The 15,449-nt window shown below is 39.9% G+C and overlaps 1 protein-coding gene across 2 annotated transcripts in view; it reads right to left on the reverse strand.

Annotated features, from left to right (window-relative positions):
* The window catches only part of ATF2 (activating transcription factor 2), a 79,669-nt gene that overhangs the window by 19,726 nt on the left and 44,494 nt on the right, over nt 1–15,449 (reverse strand). The window lies entirely within an intron of this gene.

Below are 15,449 nucleotides of genomic sequence, written 5' to 3' on the forward strand. Positions count from 1 at the left end.
AATTTCTTGCAACCATCACTGTAGAAGTGAGTAGTGAAAAGGAATACAAAGAAGGGTAACGGCTTTATGAACAAGTTTAGGAAGGGCATTCCTTCTACAGAGCATCATATGGAAGAAAATGCACAGAACAGTGTAGGAGAAGCAGGGTGGCGAAAAATCAATGATTTTAAAAATAAATAAATACATAAAAAAATCAGATTTTGATAAAATGTTTTTTGAGGAAAAAAGCTATCTAAATATAGTTTTAATTAAGATATCGTTGAGCTATAATGTATTTCATCATGGAATAGGGATTATAAATTCTAATTCTATAGTATGAGACAATATATTCATGTAATGTTTAAGAAAAGTTTTGTAAATAAGTTCCAATAGTTCATGGATTAGGGACCCAATCTTATGGGGTTCCACAGGCTTCTGTATAAATTATTTAGGTTAATCTTTCTATCTATCCAATGGGACTCAGTGCTCAGTCTAGAAGAGACCATTAGAGATGCTTAGTTTTGCAGTTCTCAAACTGTGGATGTGTGTCTCCAGAGGTAACATGCTTGTTAACAGCAAAAATGTTTTAAAGTAAGTAAATAAATAAATAGAGGTGAGAAACAACAGACCTCAACTCTATTGTCCCTCTGCAAATTTATGTACGCAGATTCAATCCCTTACTTCACTCTAAAAGTGCAAAGTTTCAAAAAGTTCAATGAATAGACGACTGTTGGGGGCGGAATAGAGCTGAACAAGGAGAAGAAGTCTGAAGATAAATGTGAGAAGTGAGGGACAAATGCTTTTTTGTTAAAATATTCTAGGTTTGCTGTTGAAGAAAAAATCCAGAATACTTAACTTTGTTGTTTTAGTTAAATAAAACAATTTAAATGTCTTCTTCTCCGAATACAGCATGGCAAGAAAATCCTCCAAATATTAATGATTAACCTGCCGAATTGGAGATAGTTCACTTCCCAATGACTTCATAAATATCTGCTTCAATTACCTTTGGTAAATGAAATAACCAAACAATCATTCATTTTCTGATATAGCTGTAAAACTAATCTGAAAAAGTTTTCAAAATATATCTGTTTAAAAATGTATAGTGTATACCTTCTAAAAATGAAATCTACATCTATCTCTGAGTTGTGAAGAATATGTATTAAGGTTATAACAACCAACAAGAATGCACTTTTATGAAGAAAACCATGATTAAATTGAGTGTTCCTGACTAGTGATTTAAATCATGATTTAAATCAATTTGATTTAAATCAAATCCACCCTGCAGAGAAGTGAACTAATACCAATGATGGAGTGGAGTGGACAGTGTACAATGTGATAGAGAAACAAGAGTGGATAAATACACAGAGACAGTAAACCCAGACACAGGAAATTTCTTTCCAAACCAAATTAAAAAACATCTGGGTGGGTTTATAGTTTGTTTTTTTAAATCATATTCTTTATTCTAAGATGATATCTTGATGATGTATTAAATGATTGACATTATTTCACTCAGATGTGAGCATTAACTAATGTTTACATAGTGCATGGGCTAAATATTTTCAACAATGGATAACAAAAGCTTTTATTAGCTGATTTATTAAGCAACACAATTACAAAAAATAGTAATTACAAACTGTATCTGTATACAATATATTTCAAGAGCCACAGATGATTTTATATATTAACTATATGCTATATTCTAAAACAGATCTCATTGACTGTACTAGTCTATTTGATAATTAAGTTTACAACCGCTTGAAAATAAAAGCTATGCTTTCACTATAAACATGAATTAGAATTACAGCAGATTTTCAACAAAAGCTAATGTATTCTGTTTACAAGTTTATATGCCTAATGTGGTGTAAGGACATAAGAACATAAAAACGGCCATACCGGGTCAGACCAAAGGGGCAGCTATTCCAGTATCCTGTCTTCAGACACTGGCCAACACCAGGTTCCCCAGAGGGAATGAACAGAACAGGTAGTCATCAAGTGATCCATTCCGTCGCTCATTCCCAGCATCTAGCAAACAGAAGCTAGGGACACCATCCCTGCTCATCCTGGCTAATGGGCATTGATGGACCTATCCTCCATGAACTTATCTAGTTCTTTTTTGAACCATGTTATAGTCTTGGCCTTCACCTCATCTGGCAAAGAGTTCCACAGGTTGACTGTGCATTCTGTGAAAAAATACTTCATTTTATTTGTTTTAAACCTACTGCCTATTGATTTCATTTGGTGACCCCCAATTCTTGCGTTATGAGGAGTAAAAAACCACTTCCTTATTTACTTTCTCCACACCAGTCATGATTTTACAGACCTCAATCATATCCTCCCTTAGTCATCTCTTTTCCAAGCTGAAAAGTCCCAGTCTTATTAATCTCTCCTCATACGGAAGACGCTCCATTCACCTAATCATTTTTGTTGCCCTTTTCTGAACCTTTTCCAATTCCAGTATATCTTTTTTCAGATGGGGCGACCACATCGGCACATACCATGGTGTACCATGGATTTATATAGAGGCAATATGATATTTTCTGTCTCTCTCTTTCTTAATAAAAACACAGACGTAGGTATCCTCAATGATTATATTAATAGGTTTGTTTTATTTTCAAAATTTTGCACTCCCACAGTAAGATTTTATTCAGTGTTATCAAACAATTTCCCTGCAAGATAAATTGTGCATGAGGTTGCATCTTTCTAATGATCAGTACTGTACTTAAAACCATCAACTTCATTAAAAACGACATTAGTATACTTTTACAACAAATTAAAAGATTTTTTTATTACATGACGGTCTAAAATACATTAAAATGCACATCTCTCGAATAATCTTTATTATTGCACATTGTTACCTTCTGCACAAACATAAAAGAAAAAACATCAATATTTATTATCCTTTTTTGAATGCCACCAGGCTTAGTGTAAATTCAGCTCTCCCGTGTACCATAGACAAAAGTGCACAAGAAAGGAGGTCATTAATTCAAAAAAGGCAAAATGCAGATATATTGATGAGTAAGGCAGAAGCACTCCCTGCTCCTCACCCCGGGAAGCCCTGGAAGATACTAGGAAGAACAGTAGAAAATAGGCCTGCCACCTTTCTCTGAATACAAGACTCCCCACTACCCATAGGAGGAAGACCACAGATTGATTCCCAACAGGGCTTTACCTAAGGGAAGCTGTGGGGACAGATGGAGACTCATATAGATGCCTCTACAGGTCTGGATAAGCATCCGAACATGTAGATGCTCAGCTATAATCCAAATCTTACGAAGCGCTAAATTGAGATATTTGTGTTTAAATAGCCTAAAATTCACATTCAGCCCTACAACACCTGGAGACTATTTGGAGTTTGATAAGATATTACAAGCATAACTGGCAGTGATGCCCATTGTAAAGGTTACTTAGCACTTTCCATTATAAGTCCCCGCTTTCAGTTGCTTATAAATTTTGTCTAACTTTAATCACTTGCACTGGAATTTTCCATGCTCTCTTTCTTTATTCTCAGACTGAATTTTTTTGGAAAAAGTTTTAGCAAGAGGTTTTGCTAAATCTGAGGCTGAAGAGTGACAAAAACTATTTTTTCCTATGATAAATTTTTCTTTCCAGGAATTTCTTTGAAGAGCTCTGGCACCTCCACGCATTGGAGCATAAACTTGAAATTTGGCAAAGGGGATAGTCCTGATATCAAAGAGGTGTCTTTTGCTGTTTTCATAGAAGTCCATCCAGATCTGCACATACTCAGCAAAGGTTGTTGGAGGCTTACTGCTAAAAAGTCTCCAAGTATTCCATTCTGAACTGATATGCCCCAGAGCCACAGAATTCACTATATACCAACTGCACTAAGCATGCCCTCAGAACTGACACAGTCTGCTTCAGAGCTCGATATCTGAAGACAGGAGGCAATGGCAGGCATCCAAACTCTTGGCCTGCAAGAAGGTGTACTGGGGGCTGTGAGTCAAGCGGAGATGAAGTTCTAATCTCACATTTTCAGCTAAACGATGTTAATTCTGTGAACTTCAAAGCCATTATTGTTAAGCAAGGATTCATACCCTTCCCTACTTTAGGAGGCAGGAAAGGATCTTAATCCATTTTACTATTAAAGTAACAGCTTGGACAAAGCCACTTCTGTCAGAGCCGAGAACAGAACCCAAAGCTCTAAAATGGCAAGTCACATCAGTTGCTTTGCACAACAAATTATACTAAATCTATGTGCTTAGCTGTGGTGCTTGCCTAGATTAGGCTTGCCTTCAGAGCTAGGAATAGAATCCAGAACTCCTAACTCCCAACATTCCTCTGCTATCCTGAAACTAGTTGTGCAAGCCACTGACACAGTGTCTGTAGTAAAATGTCCCCCTTCGTTGACTGGTCCACATAGATGATAACAGCCTACTATCACAATTAGTTATTGCTTTAATTCACGTGTATTCTTATATAAAACGTTAAGGGCACCTAGAATATTGTATGGGCACTCTTATTACAGTGCATAAATCTTAACTAAGTGGTCGAGGTCTAGGCTATCCCTCTAGAATCTAGTCTTGGATTCCTGGTGATAACCCATGCTGTGGAACAATATGGGTTCACCTGATAGCTTCTTTAAAAAAACTGAAAAAAAATTCTGTGAAACTTTTCACCAGAATGTTAAAGGTTCAAAAGTCACTCATAATTTAAAGAAATACAACCTTAATGCACCCCCCTTGTGCATGTTTTATGAGAGTTGGCCAGGAATTTTGGAAGCAGGGTTTTGCTGGAAAATGCCAAGTCATCTAATCTGAAATGTTTTGCAGAAACATATCATGTTCTATGAACTTTGACAACCACATGCTTGGTTCCTTTGGAGCTGTAACTTCTGGCTCTAGCTGTGGTTCAGCTCCTGATTCAGGACTTCCAGCTTCCCTCCTGTGCAGCTGGAACCATTGGAACTTGGGGCTCAAAATTTCCAAAATGAAACATTTAGATTCTGGAACAAGTTTTGCGAGGATTTTCCCTTTTGTTGGACATTTCAAAATATTCTGCTTTTCATTCTGAACTTGGATGATTTCCCCCCTCCTCCAGAATTTTGTACTTTTCCACAAAACGTAAATTCTGACTTTTGACTAGCTGTGTGTGTTATGGTACAGAGGGTTACAGAGAACAGGAAGTATGCTCTCTTGTGTTTATAGTACTAGATGAAGACTCCAGTGAGTTCAAGGCCTTACGTAAGGCTGGCCAAGATCATGCCTGACTAACCTAATTGCCTTCTATGACGAGATAACTGGCTCTGTGGATGAAGGGAAAGCAGTGGAGGCGTTATTTCTTGACTTTAGCAAAGCTTTTGATAAGGTTTCCCACAGGAGTCTTACCAGCAAGTTAAAGAAGTATGGGCTGGATGAATGGACTATAAGGTGGATAGTAAGATGGCTAGATTGTCAGGCTCAACGGGTAGCGATCAATGACTCCATGTCTCGTTGGCAGCTGGTATCAAGCGGAGTGCCCCAAGGGTCAGTCCTGGGGCCGGTTTTGTTCAATATCTTCATTAATGATCTGGAGGATGGTGTGGATTGCACCCTCAGCAAGTTTGCAGATGACACTAAACTGGGAGGAGTGGCAGATACGCTGGAGGGTAGGGATAGGATACAGAGGAACCTAGACAAGTTAGAGGATTGGGCCAAAAGAAATCTGATGGAGTTCAACAAGGACAAGTGCAGAGTCCTGCACTTAGGACGGAAGAATCCCATTCACCGCTACATACTAGGGAATGAATGGCTAGGCAGCAGTTCTGCAGAAAAGGACCTAGGGGTTACAGGGACGAGAAGCTGGATATGAGTTAACAGTGTGCCCTTGTTGCCAAGAAGGCTAACGGCATTTTGGGCTGTATAAGTAGCAGCACTGCCAGCAGATCGAGGGATGTGATTGTTCCCCACTATTCAGCATTGCTGAGGCCTCATCTGGAGTACTGTGTCCAGTTTTGGGCCCAACACTACAAGGATGTGGAAAAATTGGAAAGAGTCCAGAGGAGGGCAACAAAAATGATTAGGGGTCTGGAGCACATGACTTATGAGGAGAGGCTGAGGGAACTGGCACTGTTTAGTCTGCGGAAGAGAAGAATGAGGGGGGATTTGACAGCTGCTTTCAACTACCTGAAAGGGGGTTCCAAAGAGGATGGATCTAGACTGTTCTCAGTGGTAGCAAATGACAGAACGAGGAGTAATGGTCTCAAGTTGCAGGGGAGGTTTAGGTTGGAAATTAGGAAAAACTTTTTCACTAGGGAGGTGGTAGAATCTCCTTTCTTAGAGGTTTTTAAGGTCAGGTTTGACAAAGCCCTGGCTGGGATGATTTAGTTGGGGATTGGTCCTGCTTTGAGCAGGGGGTTGGACTAGATGACCTCCTGAGGTCCCTTCTAACCCTGATATTCTATGATTCTATTATAATGCATACATATAAGAGGATCAAATTAAGGTTACATGGGGAACCTTTATCATAGCATTTCCTAGCTTTTGAGTGCTTGACTTTGCAACATTAAATATTATGTACAAAAAACAAAATTAAAATAATGTTAAAAAGCAGTGACAATGAAGCTCTGCCCCGTTTTAGACTGCACATTTTCCCAGGTTTGCCTGACCACTCTGGCAGGGACACAGGAGGTTGCTGGAACAATTTGCGTGAGGAAGAAAGGGAGTAACTTGCCCCAACCTCCTGCCAAACTAAAATGTCAATTCTAATACCAAACACAGAAGAAAACGGCAGTCATGTGCCGGCAATTTTTACTGAATTCTATATTTTGCAAATTCTAAACTCTCATTAAAATAAGTTAATTTTCTTATTACTGTAAACACAGTGTTGCAAAAAAATAAAACTCCAAGACCTGCCACCAACTGTCTCCAGACAAACAAGAGCAGGAGCAAAGGTTCATCCTTTGTTCACTCAATTCTCCTTACAAAAATGTATTGTCCAATTAGAACCATTTCCCCCTCATTCTGAAAGTACAGCTGGAGTACTAGTAGTTTAATGGTAAAGTTTCTAAAACTGTCAGGGCAATGGACTGGATAATCTAATAAGTCTTTTCTATTTCTAGAGCTGGGCAAATATTTAATAGTTATATCACAAATTTCAGCTCATTTTCTCTTCACAAGTTTTCTGCAAAGACTGATTTTTCTCAAATGTATTATTTTCAATTATCAGCTGAATAACTTCAAATAATTCTTTAACTACAGCTTGTTGATAAGCAGTTCATTGCAAGTACTAAATAGTTACAATTGGAACTATATTTATTAGGTACAAGTTAAATGTTCTGTTTCTATTCTAGTTTTTAAATTAGGTTTCCGATGCAAATGCTAACCATTACAAAATAAAAATTAATTCTGTGCAAATATTCTGTAATATTTTGTTAAAGTTAGAAGGTTCAATGAACACCCCTGCTAGCACAGCCATTTGCTAGATCAGTAACAAAGAAAATGCAAAGAGGTGAGAACATAGGCAAAGAAAAGTCTTTTAAAAATATTAATATTTTCAGGAAAACCTTTTTGCAGTATACATCCAGCTCCATTTTTTTTTAACCTCCTACCTGCCATGGTTCTATTGAACTGAAAACAAAAACCTCTCATACTAAGTTTGCAAAGTTAAAATCAAAGGAAATTCAAATGTAAGGTTCCAATAGCAATGTTAACTCTGCCAGAGTGCACATGCATATTTTCTATTGAAATTTTTCCAGTTAAATGTGTAACATAATGTTACTGCCTATGCTGTGAAATGTATATCATCAGACACACAGGACTTGCAAATGGCCACACTAATATTGTTTTGGAAACTTGACTTCTGTATATAATGCTAAGGTTACACAGTTAAAAAAAAACATTTTTTGCATTTAAAAGTAAATAAACTCTATCTGAAATTTGTTATATAGTTGAAATAAAATAGATATTTACCACAGAAATAGGAATACAAAACAATTCTCTGTTTTAGGCATGGCAGAGATTGAGAGATGTATATAAGAAACTTAAATGATATATTTACTGTAGGTGAAAGTTATCTACAAATGGGTGGAACACTGAAAATCCAGTAAGGGAATAGCTTCAGATAATTTAGAAGAATGGAGTTTAACAAGGAGGATCATTTCTAACAATTATGTTTTTATACAGATTTTGAATACCAGATAAGTATCCAATACTTGCATGTGGCATAGGGGTACACATTGTATTTCAACTGAATAGTGGGGTAGTCACCCAAAATATGAATTTTAGTTTTAAAAATTGGCTACTTTACCACATATATTAGAGATTTATTCTTTATATAGTTATAGTATTATGTGTGAAGAAATAATAATGGCTAATCATAATCTAGATGCTTATTCAAGTGAGGTTAAATCATCACAGAATAAAAATCTGATTTTAAAATATTTTAACATTTTAAATCTTTACTGGTGAAATTTTATTGTGCATGTGTACCCTTGAAAACAAATCCTTATCACATCTGTCAAAATTTGGTAGGAATAGATCACTCCATCAACAGCTCACAGAAAGTAGATAATATTCTCTAGAAACAATTTATGAAAAAGTCAGATCCATATTTCATATCTGCCACAAAAGCTCATCAGAGTAATAACCCTCCTTCTCCTGGGTGTTATCCTACCATCTGCTGCTCTATTACTTATCTTTATTTTGCAACTAATTAACAGCATAATCTTCTAAATTCAGCAAGTTAATTATCATTATTGTGGTCTTTGCAGCATCATCAGTCCTCATGAAGTCTTGTCTCTCCACCCCCAGAGAATGTATGAAAATGAACTAGGTTGGGAGAGGGTCTGTTTCTTTAGAGTGGGCTCATTAGGTGTTTGCTGATTAGCTCGGCATGCAGAGAGGCAGGTCAGAAGAATTCTACTGAACACAAGGTCCCATGCCGGGCTCAACCAAGCTAATATAGGTTTCTGAACATTTGCCAAGCTGCCCTCTGTCAACTCTCAGTAGAAACCCCTTGCAGAAAGCCTACTGGCTACCCACTGTGTTCAAGATATTTCTCAGTTTGTCACAAAAGGCTTTGCATGGAGGGTTCTCCAGAGTAGAATTTTGTTTAAACAAAGACTTTTAATTTACTTTCTTAGGAAACTTCCTGATTCACTCAGAATGTTTTCCCAAATGTTTTTGTCTGCATCATCCTCAAACTGCATGTTAATGACAAACATGCTACATAGCTTGAAGTAAACCATCCTTTTATTATATATATATATATATATATATATATATATACTCATATGCATATACATATATATATACACACACACAGATATCTGAAATTTCAGATTTTCTTCTCAAACAGATCAAAGACCCAATTCTGAAATAACGTAGCCCTCCCTTACAATATGGTATAATATATTTTTCCACATTGCCTACTGTACCTGCATGTGTTCTGGGCACCTCAAAAACACCACACACACAAAAATCAACCTGCATGTGTGGTTTTACCTTTGTGTGTGATGTTAAGAGAGAGTCCTGTATAACAATGGACACTAAGCTTGTCTGTGTGAAAACCCACAATTTGTGCATATGGCACACTTCCTACATGATTTGTAAAGCTGATCTTCATATAAGACTCCTAGAATCAGCTGCACATGAGCTCCCAATGTGATACTGAAAAGAGTGAATGTGATGCTGGGATGCATAAATGGGAATCTCAAGCAGGATAGAGAAGTTATTTTACCTCTATATTTGGCACTTCTGCAACCGCTGATGAAATACTGTGTCCAGTTCTGGTACCCACAATTCAAGAAGGATGCAGATAAATTGCAGAGGGTTCAGAGAAGAGCCACAAGGATTAAAGGATGAGCAAACATGCCTTATAATGACAGAATTAAGGAGTTCTATCTATTTAGCTTAACAGATGGAATGTGAAGGGGTGACTTGATTACAGTGTGTAAGTATCTACAGGGGGAATAAATATTTAATAATGGATTCTTCAATATAGCAGAGAAAGGTATAACATGAACCAGTGACTGGACCATTGGAAGTTGAACCACTGGAATAATTTACCAAGTGTCATGGTGGATTCGGCATCACTGACAATTTTTAAATCAAGATGGGATGTTTTTCTAAAAGATATGCTCCAGGAATTATATTAGGGAAGTTCTATGGGCCGTGCTACATAAGAGATCAGACTAGATTATCACAGTAGTCCCTTCTGGAGTTGGAATCTATGAATCATCATCCCTATTAAAAGCTAACAATAAAAAATATTTTCATAGGAATAAGAGCAACTGACACCTCGTGCCTGACAACATTATCATAGAGTAATGCAAGCTAACACTGTGTACATGAACATCCAACTCAAAAGAAGTACATTAGAATGCCTGTTTTACCTACCGAAATTTAATATTGTATGCAGAAGCTTGAATGCAATACATCTTACTGTCTAACTTCATATCATTATGCTTCAGCATCATGTTCTCTCCACAGGTACTAATGCGGAGAGTGGACTAGATGATACATCTGAGGGAAGGGAACAGAAGGAGACTCCGCCGATTGGAAGGCATGAAATGCACTGTCCTAGGGACGGGGGTTCCATGACCACCGCTCGAAAGAGGAGGCGGCGGGTGTTGGTGGTCGGGGACTCTCTCCTCAGGGGGACTGAGTCATCTATCTGCTGCCCTGACCGGGAAAACTGAAAAGTCTGCTGCTTCCAGGAGCTAGGATTCATGATGTGACGGAGAGACTGCTGAGACTCATCAAGCCCTTGGATCGCTACCCCTTCCTGCTTCTCCAGGTGGGCACCAATGATACTGCCAAGAATGATCTTGAGCGGATCACTGCGGACTACATGGCTTTGGGAAGAAGGATAAAGGAGTTTGAGGCGCAAGTGGTGTTTTCGTCCATCCTCCCAGTGGAAGGAAAAGGCCTGGGTAGAGACCGTCGAATCGTGGAAGTCAACGAATGGTTACACAGGTGGTGTCGGAGAGAAGGCTTTGGATTCTTTGACCATGGGATGGTGTTCCAAGAAGGAGGAGTGCTAGGCAGAGACGGGCTTCACCTAACGGAGAGAGGGAAGAGCATCTTCGCAAGCAGGCTTGCTAACCTAGTGAGGAGGGCTTTAAACTAGGTTCACTGGGGGAAGGAGACCAAAGCCCTGAAGTAAGTGGGGACGTGGGATACTGGGAGGAAGCACGAGCAGGAGAACGCGAAAGGGGAGGGCTCCTGCCTCATACTAAGAAAGCAGGACAAACAGCAAGTTATCTCAAGCGCCTCTACACAAATGCAAGAAGCCTGGGAAACAAGCAGGGTGAACTGGAAGTCCTGGCACAGTCAAGGAATTATGATGTGATTGGAATAACAGAGACTTGGTGGGATAACTCACAAGACTGGAGTACTGTCATGGGTGGATATAAAGTGTTCAGGAAGGACAGGCAGGGCAGAAAAGGTGGGGGAGTCGCATTGTATGTAAGAGAGCAGTATGACTGCTCAGAGCTCCGGTATGAAACTGCAGAAAAACCTGAGTGTCTCTGGATTAAGTTTAGAAGCATGAGCAACAAGGGTGATGTCGTGGTGGGAGTCTGCTATAGACCACCAGATCAGGGGGATGAAGTGGACGAGGCTTTCTTCCAGCAACTGATGGAAGTTACTAGATCGCAGGCCCTGGTTCTCATGGGAGACTTCAATCACTCTGATATCTGCTGGGAGAGCAATACAGCGGTGCACAATCCAGGAAGTTTTTGGAAAGTGTAGGGGACAATTTCCTCGTGCAAGTGCTGGAGGAACCAACTAGGGGCAGAGCTCTTCTTGACCTGCTGCTTACAAACCTGGAAGAATTAGTAGGGGAAGCAAAAGTGGATGGGAACCTGGGAGGCAGTGACCATGAGATGGTCAGGTTCAGGATCCTGACACAGAGAAGAAAGGAGAGCAGCAGAATACAGACCCTGGACTTCAGAAAAGCAGACTTTGACAACCTCAGGGATCTGATGGGCAGGATCCCCTTGGAGAATAACATGAGGGGGAAAGGAGTCCAGGAGAGCTGGCTGTATTTTAAAGAATCCTTATTGAGGTTACAGGGAAAAACCATCCCGATATTTACTATTCTTTCTACACATGGCAGGCGACCAGCTTGACTTCACAGTGAAACCCTTGCTGATCTTAAACACAAAAAAGCAGCTTACAAGAAGTGGAAGATTGGACAAATGACCAGGGAAGAGTATAAAAATATTGCTCGGGCATGCAGGTGTGAAATCAGGAAGGCCAAATCACACCTGGAGGTGCAGCTAGCAAGAGATGTTAAGAGTAACAAGAAGGGTTTCTTCAGGTATGTTAACAACAAGAAGAAAGTCAAGGACAGTGTGGGCCCCTTACTGAATGAGGGATGCAACCTCGTGACAGAGGATGTAGAAAAAGCTAATGTACTCAATGCTTTTTTTGCCTCTGTCTTCATGAACAAGGTCAGCTCCCAGACTGCTGCACTGAGCAGCACAGCGCGGGGAGGAGGTGACCAGCCCTCTGTGAAGAAAGAAGTGGTTCAGGACTATTTAGAAAAGCTGGATGACCACAAGTCCATGGGGCCAGATGCGCTGCATCCGATAGTACTAAAGGAGTTGGCGGAAGTGATTGCAGAGCCATTGGCCATTATCTTTGAAAACTCATGGGGATCGGGGGAGGTCCCGGATGACTGGAAAAAGGCTAATGTAGTCCCCATCTTTAAAAAAGGGAAGAAGGAGGATCCTGGAAACTACAGGCCAGTCAGCCTCACCTCAGTCCCTGGAAAAATCATGGAGCAGGTCCTCAAGGAATCCATTATGAAGCACTTAGGAGGAGAGGAAAGTAATCAGGAACAGTCAGCATGGATTCACCAAGGGCAAGTCATGCCTGACTAATCTAATTGCCTTCTATGATGAGATAACTGGCTCTGCGGATGAGGGGAAAGCAGTGGACGTGTTGTTCCTTGACTTTAGCAAAGCTTTTGACACTGTCTCCCACAAAAAGAAAAGGAGTACTTGTGGCACCTTAGAGACTAACCAATTTATTTGAGCATGAGCTTTCGTGAGCTACAGCTCAGTGAGCTCACGAAAGCTCATGCTCAAATAAATTGGTTAGTCTCTAAGGTGCCACAAGTACTCCTTTTCTTTTTGCGAATACAGACTAACACGGCTGTTCCTCTGAAACCTGTCTCCCACAGTATTCTTGCCAGCAAGTTAAAGAAGTATGGGCTGGATGAATGGACTATAAGGTGGATAGAAAGCTGGCTACATTGTCGGGCTCAACTGGTAGTGATCAATGGCTCCATGTCTAGTTGGCAGCCGGTATCAAGTGGAGTGTCCCAAGGGTCGGTCCTCGGGCTGGTTTTGTTCAATATCTTCATTAATGATCTGGAGGATGGGGTGGATTGCACCCTCAGCAAGTTTGCAGATGACACTAAACTGGGAGAAAAGGTAGATACGCTGGAGGGTAGGGATAGGATACAGAGGGACCTAGACAAATTAGAGGATTGGGCCAAAAGAAATCTGATGGGGTTCAACAAGGACAAGTGCAGAGTCCTGCACTTAGGACGGAAGAATTCCATGCACCGCTACAGACTCGGGACCGAATGGCTAGGCAGCAGTTCTGCAGAAAAGGACCTAGGGGTTACAGTGGATGAGAAGCTGAATATGAGTCAGTATGCCCTTGTTGCCAAGAAGGCCAATGGCATTTTGGGATGTATAAGTAGGGGCATTGCCAGCAGATTGAGGGACGTGATTGTTTCCCAGTATTTGACATTGGTGAGGCCTCATCTGGAGTACTGTGTCCAGTTTTGGGCCCAACACTACAAGAAGGATGTGGAAAAATTGGAAAGAGTCCAGCGGAGGGCAACAAAAATGATTAGGGGACTGGAACACGTGACTTATGAGGAGAGGCTGAGGGAACTGGGATTGTTTAGTCTGCAGAAGAGAAGAATGAGGGGGGGATTTGACAGCTGCTTTCAACTACCTGAAAAGGGGTTCCAAAGAGGATGGATCTAAACTGTTCTCAGTGGTAGCAGATGACAGAACGAGGAGTCTCAAGTTGCAGTGGAGGAGGTTTAGGTTGGATATTAGGAAAAACTTTTTCACTAGGAGGGTGGTGAAACACTGGAATGCGTTACTTAGGGAGGTGGTGGAATCTCCTTCCTTAGAAGTTTTTCAGGTCAGGCTTGACAAAGCCCTGGCTGGGATGATTTAGTTGGGGACTGGTCCTGCTTTGAGCAGGGGGTTGGACTAGATGACCTTTTGAGGTCCCTTCCAACCCTGATATTCTATGATTTAAGCATACACTCAATTGTTCCTTATACAGTACATTTTTAACACAGTCTTAATGGAGAGCGCTTCACAACAAAATGATCAGAGCTAGATAACCATTTTCCTATTTTCTGTCTCTCCAGGAATTTTTTCATCTCTGTTTTTTTTCTTCTCTATATATTTTTTTTGGTTTATTTTTATTCTTTATGTTATTTTCTTGCGCCAGTGTTTTCTCTTTCTCCCCACCCAAGGCAATTGTGTTCACAGTGTACTTTCCCCTGCAGTCTGCTTACAGCCTGTAAGATGATAGGCAGTGATAGTGCAGACTAGAGGAGAGAACACAGCAGCAAAGGAGACTGAACATGGCTATGGCAGTAACAGTCTCACAGCTCCCTTCACATGAGAAGCCAAGACTGTGCCACCCTGAAGGAGTCTGACATTCTCAGGTTGGGGATTCCAGAAAAACAACAATCACACTAAAAGAAAAACAAAACAAAAATCCAACTATTTAAATTACATATTTACAAAGTTAATATGCAGTTGTGCTTGCACATTTGTTTTGTCAAATTAATACTGGTATGAAGTTTGGTTGCACAGGGGAAAAACATCAGAAGAAAACTATCCTATAAGGTTAAACTTTTTTCCAGACTGTTAGCACCAGACATCTCAATGATACATCTTCAAAGACCAGATACACATTCTTTCAAGTCAAATCAAAAGAAGGCTGTAACTAAGAAAATATTTACAGATGTACAATCCAGGCACTGCAGGGAGACTCAAACACATGTGTGGAAGCGGAATAGAGCGCAACCAACCAAATGACAGGCAAACCTAAACATTAAATTGGGCAACTTCAGGCTGGTAACACTTAGAAATGTCACTAGAGAGCAGATTTAGAAATTGAACTGAGACTTCGGGAGCTGCTCATACTTAGAAGATAAAAAATGGGCAGAAGGACATTCTTTAGATGAATACATGAGTGAAGGCTATATTTGGTATGTGAAACGGATTAGGTACCCTATCTCCAACAACTGTGGGATTTTTGTCTTCTAGGAAAGCCAAGATGAAATTTTAACGATGACTTATATCTATTATCAAAGAGCACCTTTGCGGACACATTATTTTTAACTGAAGTTTAAAACAAAATTTCCATTTATTTTAGTAAAGCTCACTCTTATGATTACCACAACAAATGGTGCTATATATGATTTTGAGCTTGCAGCTTTGCTACATACAAGCCATAAGGAAATAGTTATTTATCAAAATATGC

This window comes from Caretta caretta, chromosome 11 (genome assembly GCF_965140235.1).
Source record: "Caretta caretta isolate rCarCar2 chromosome 11, rCarCar1.hap1, whole genome shotgun sequence".
NCBI lineage: Eukaryota > Metazoa > Chordata > Testudines > Cheloniidae > Caretta > Caretta caretta.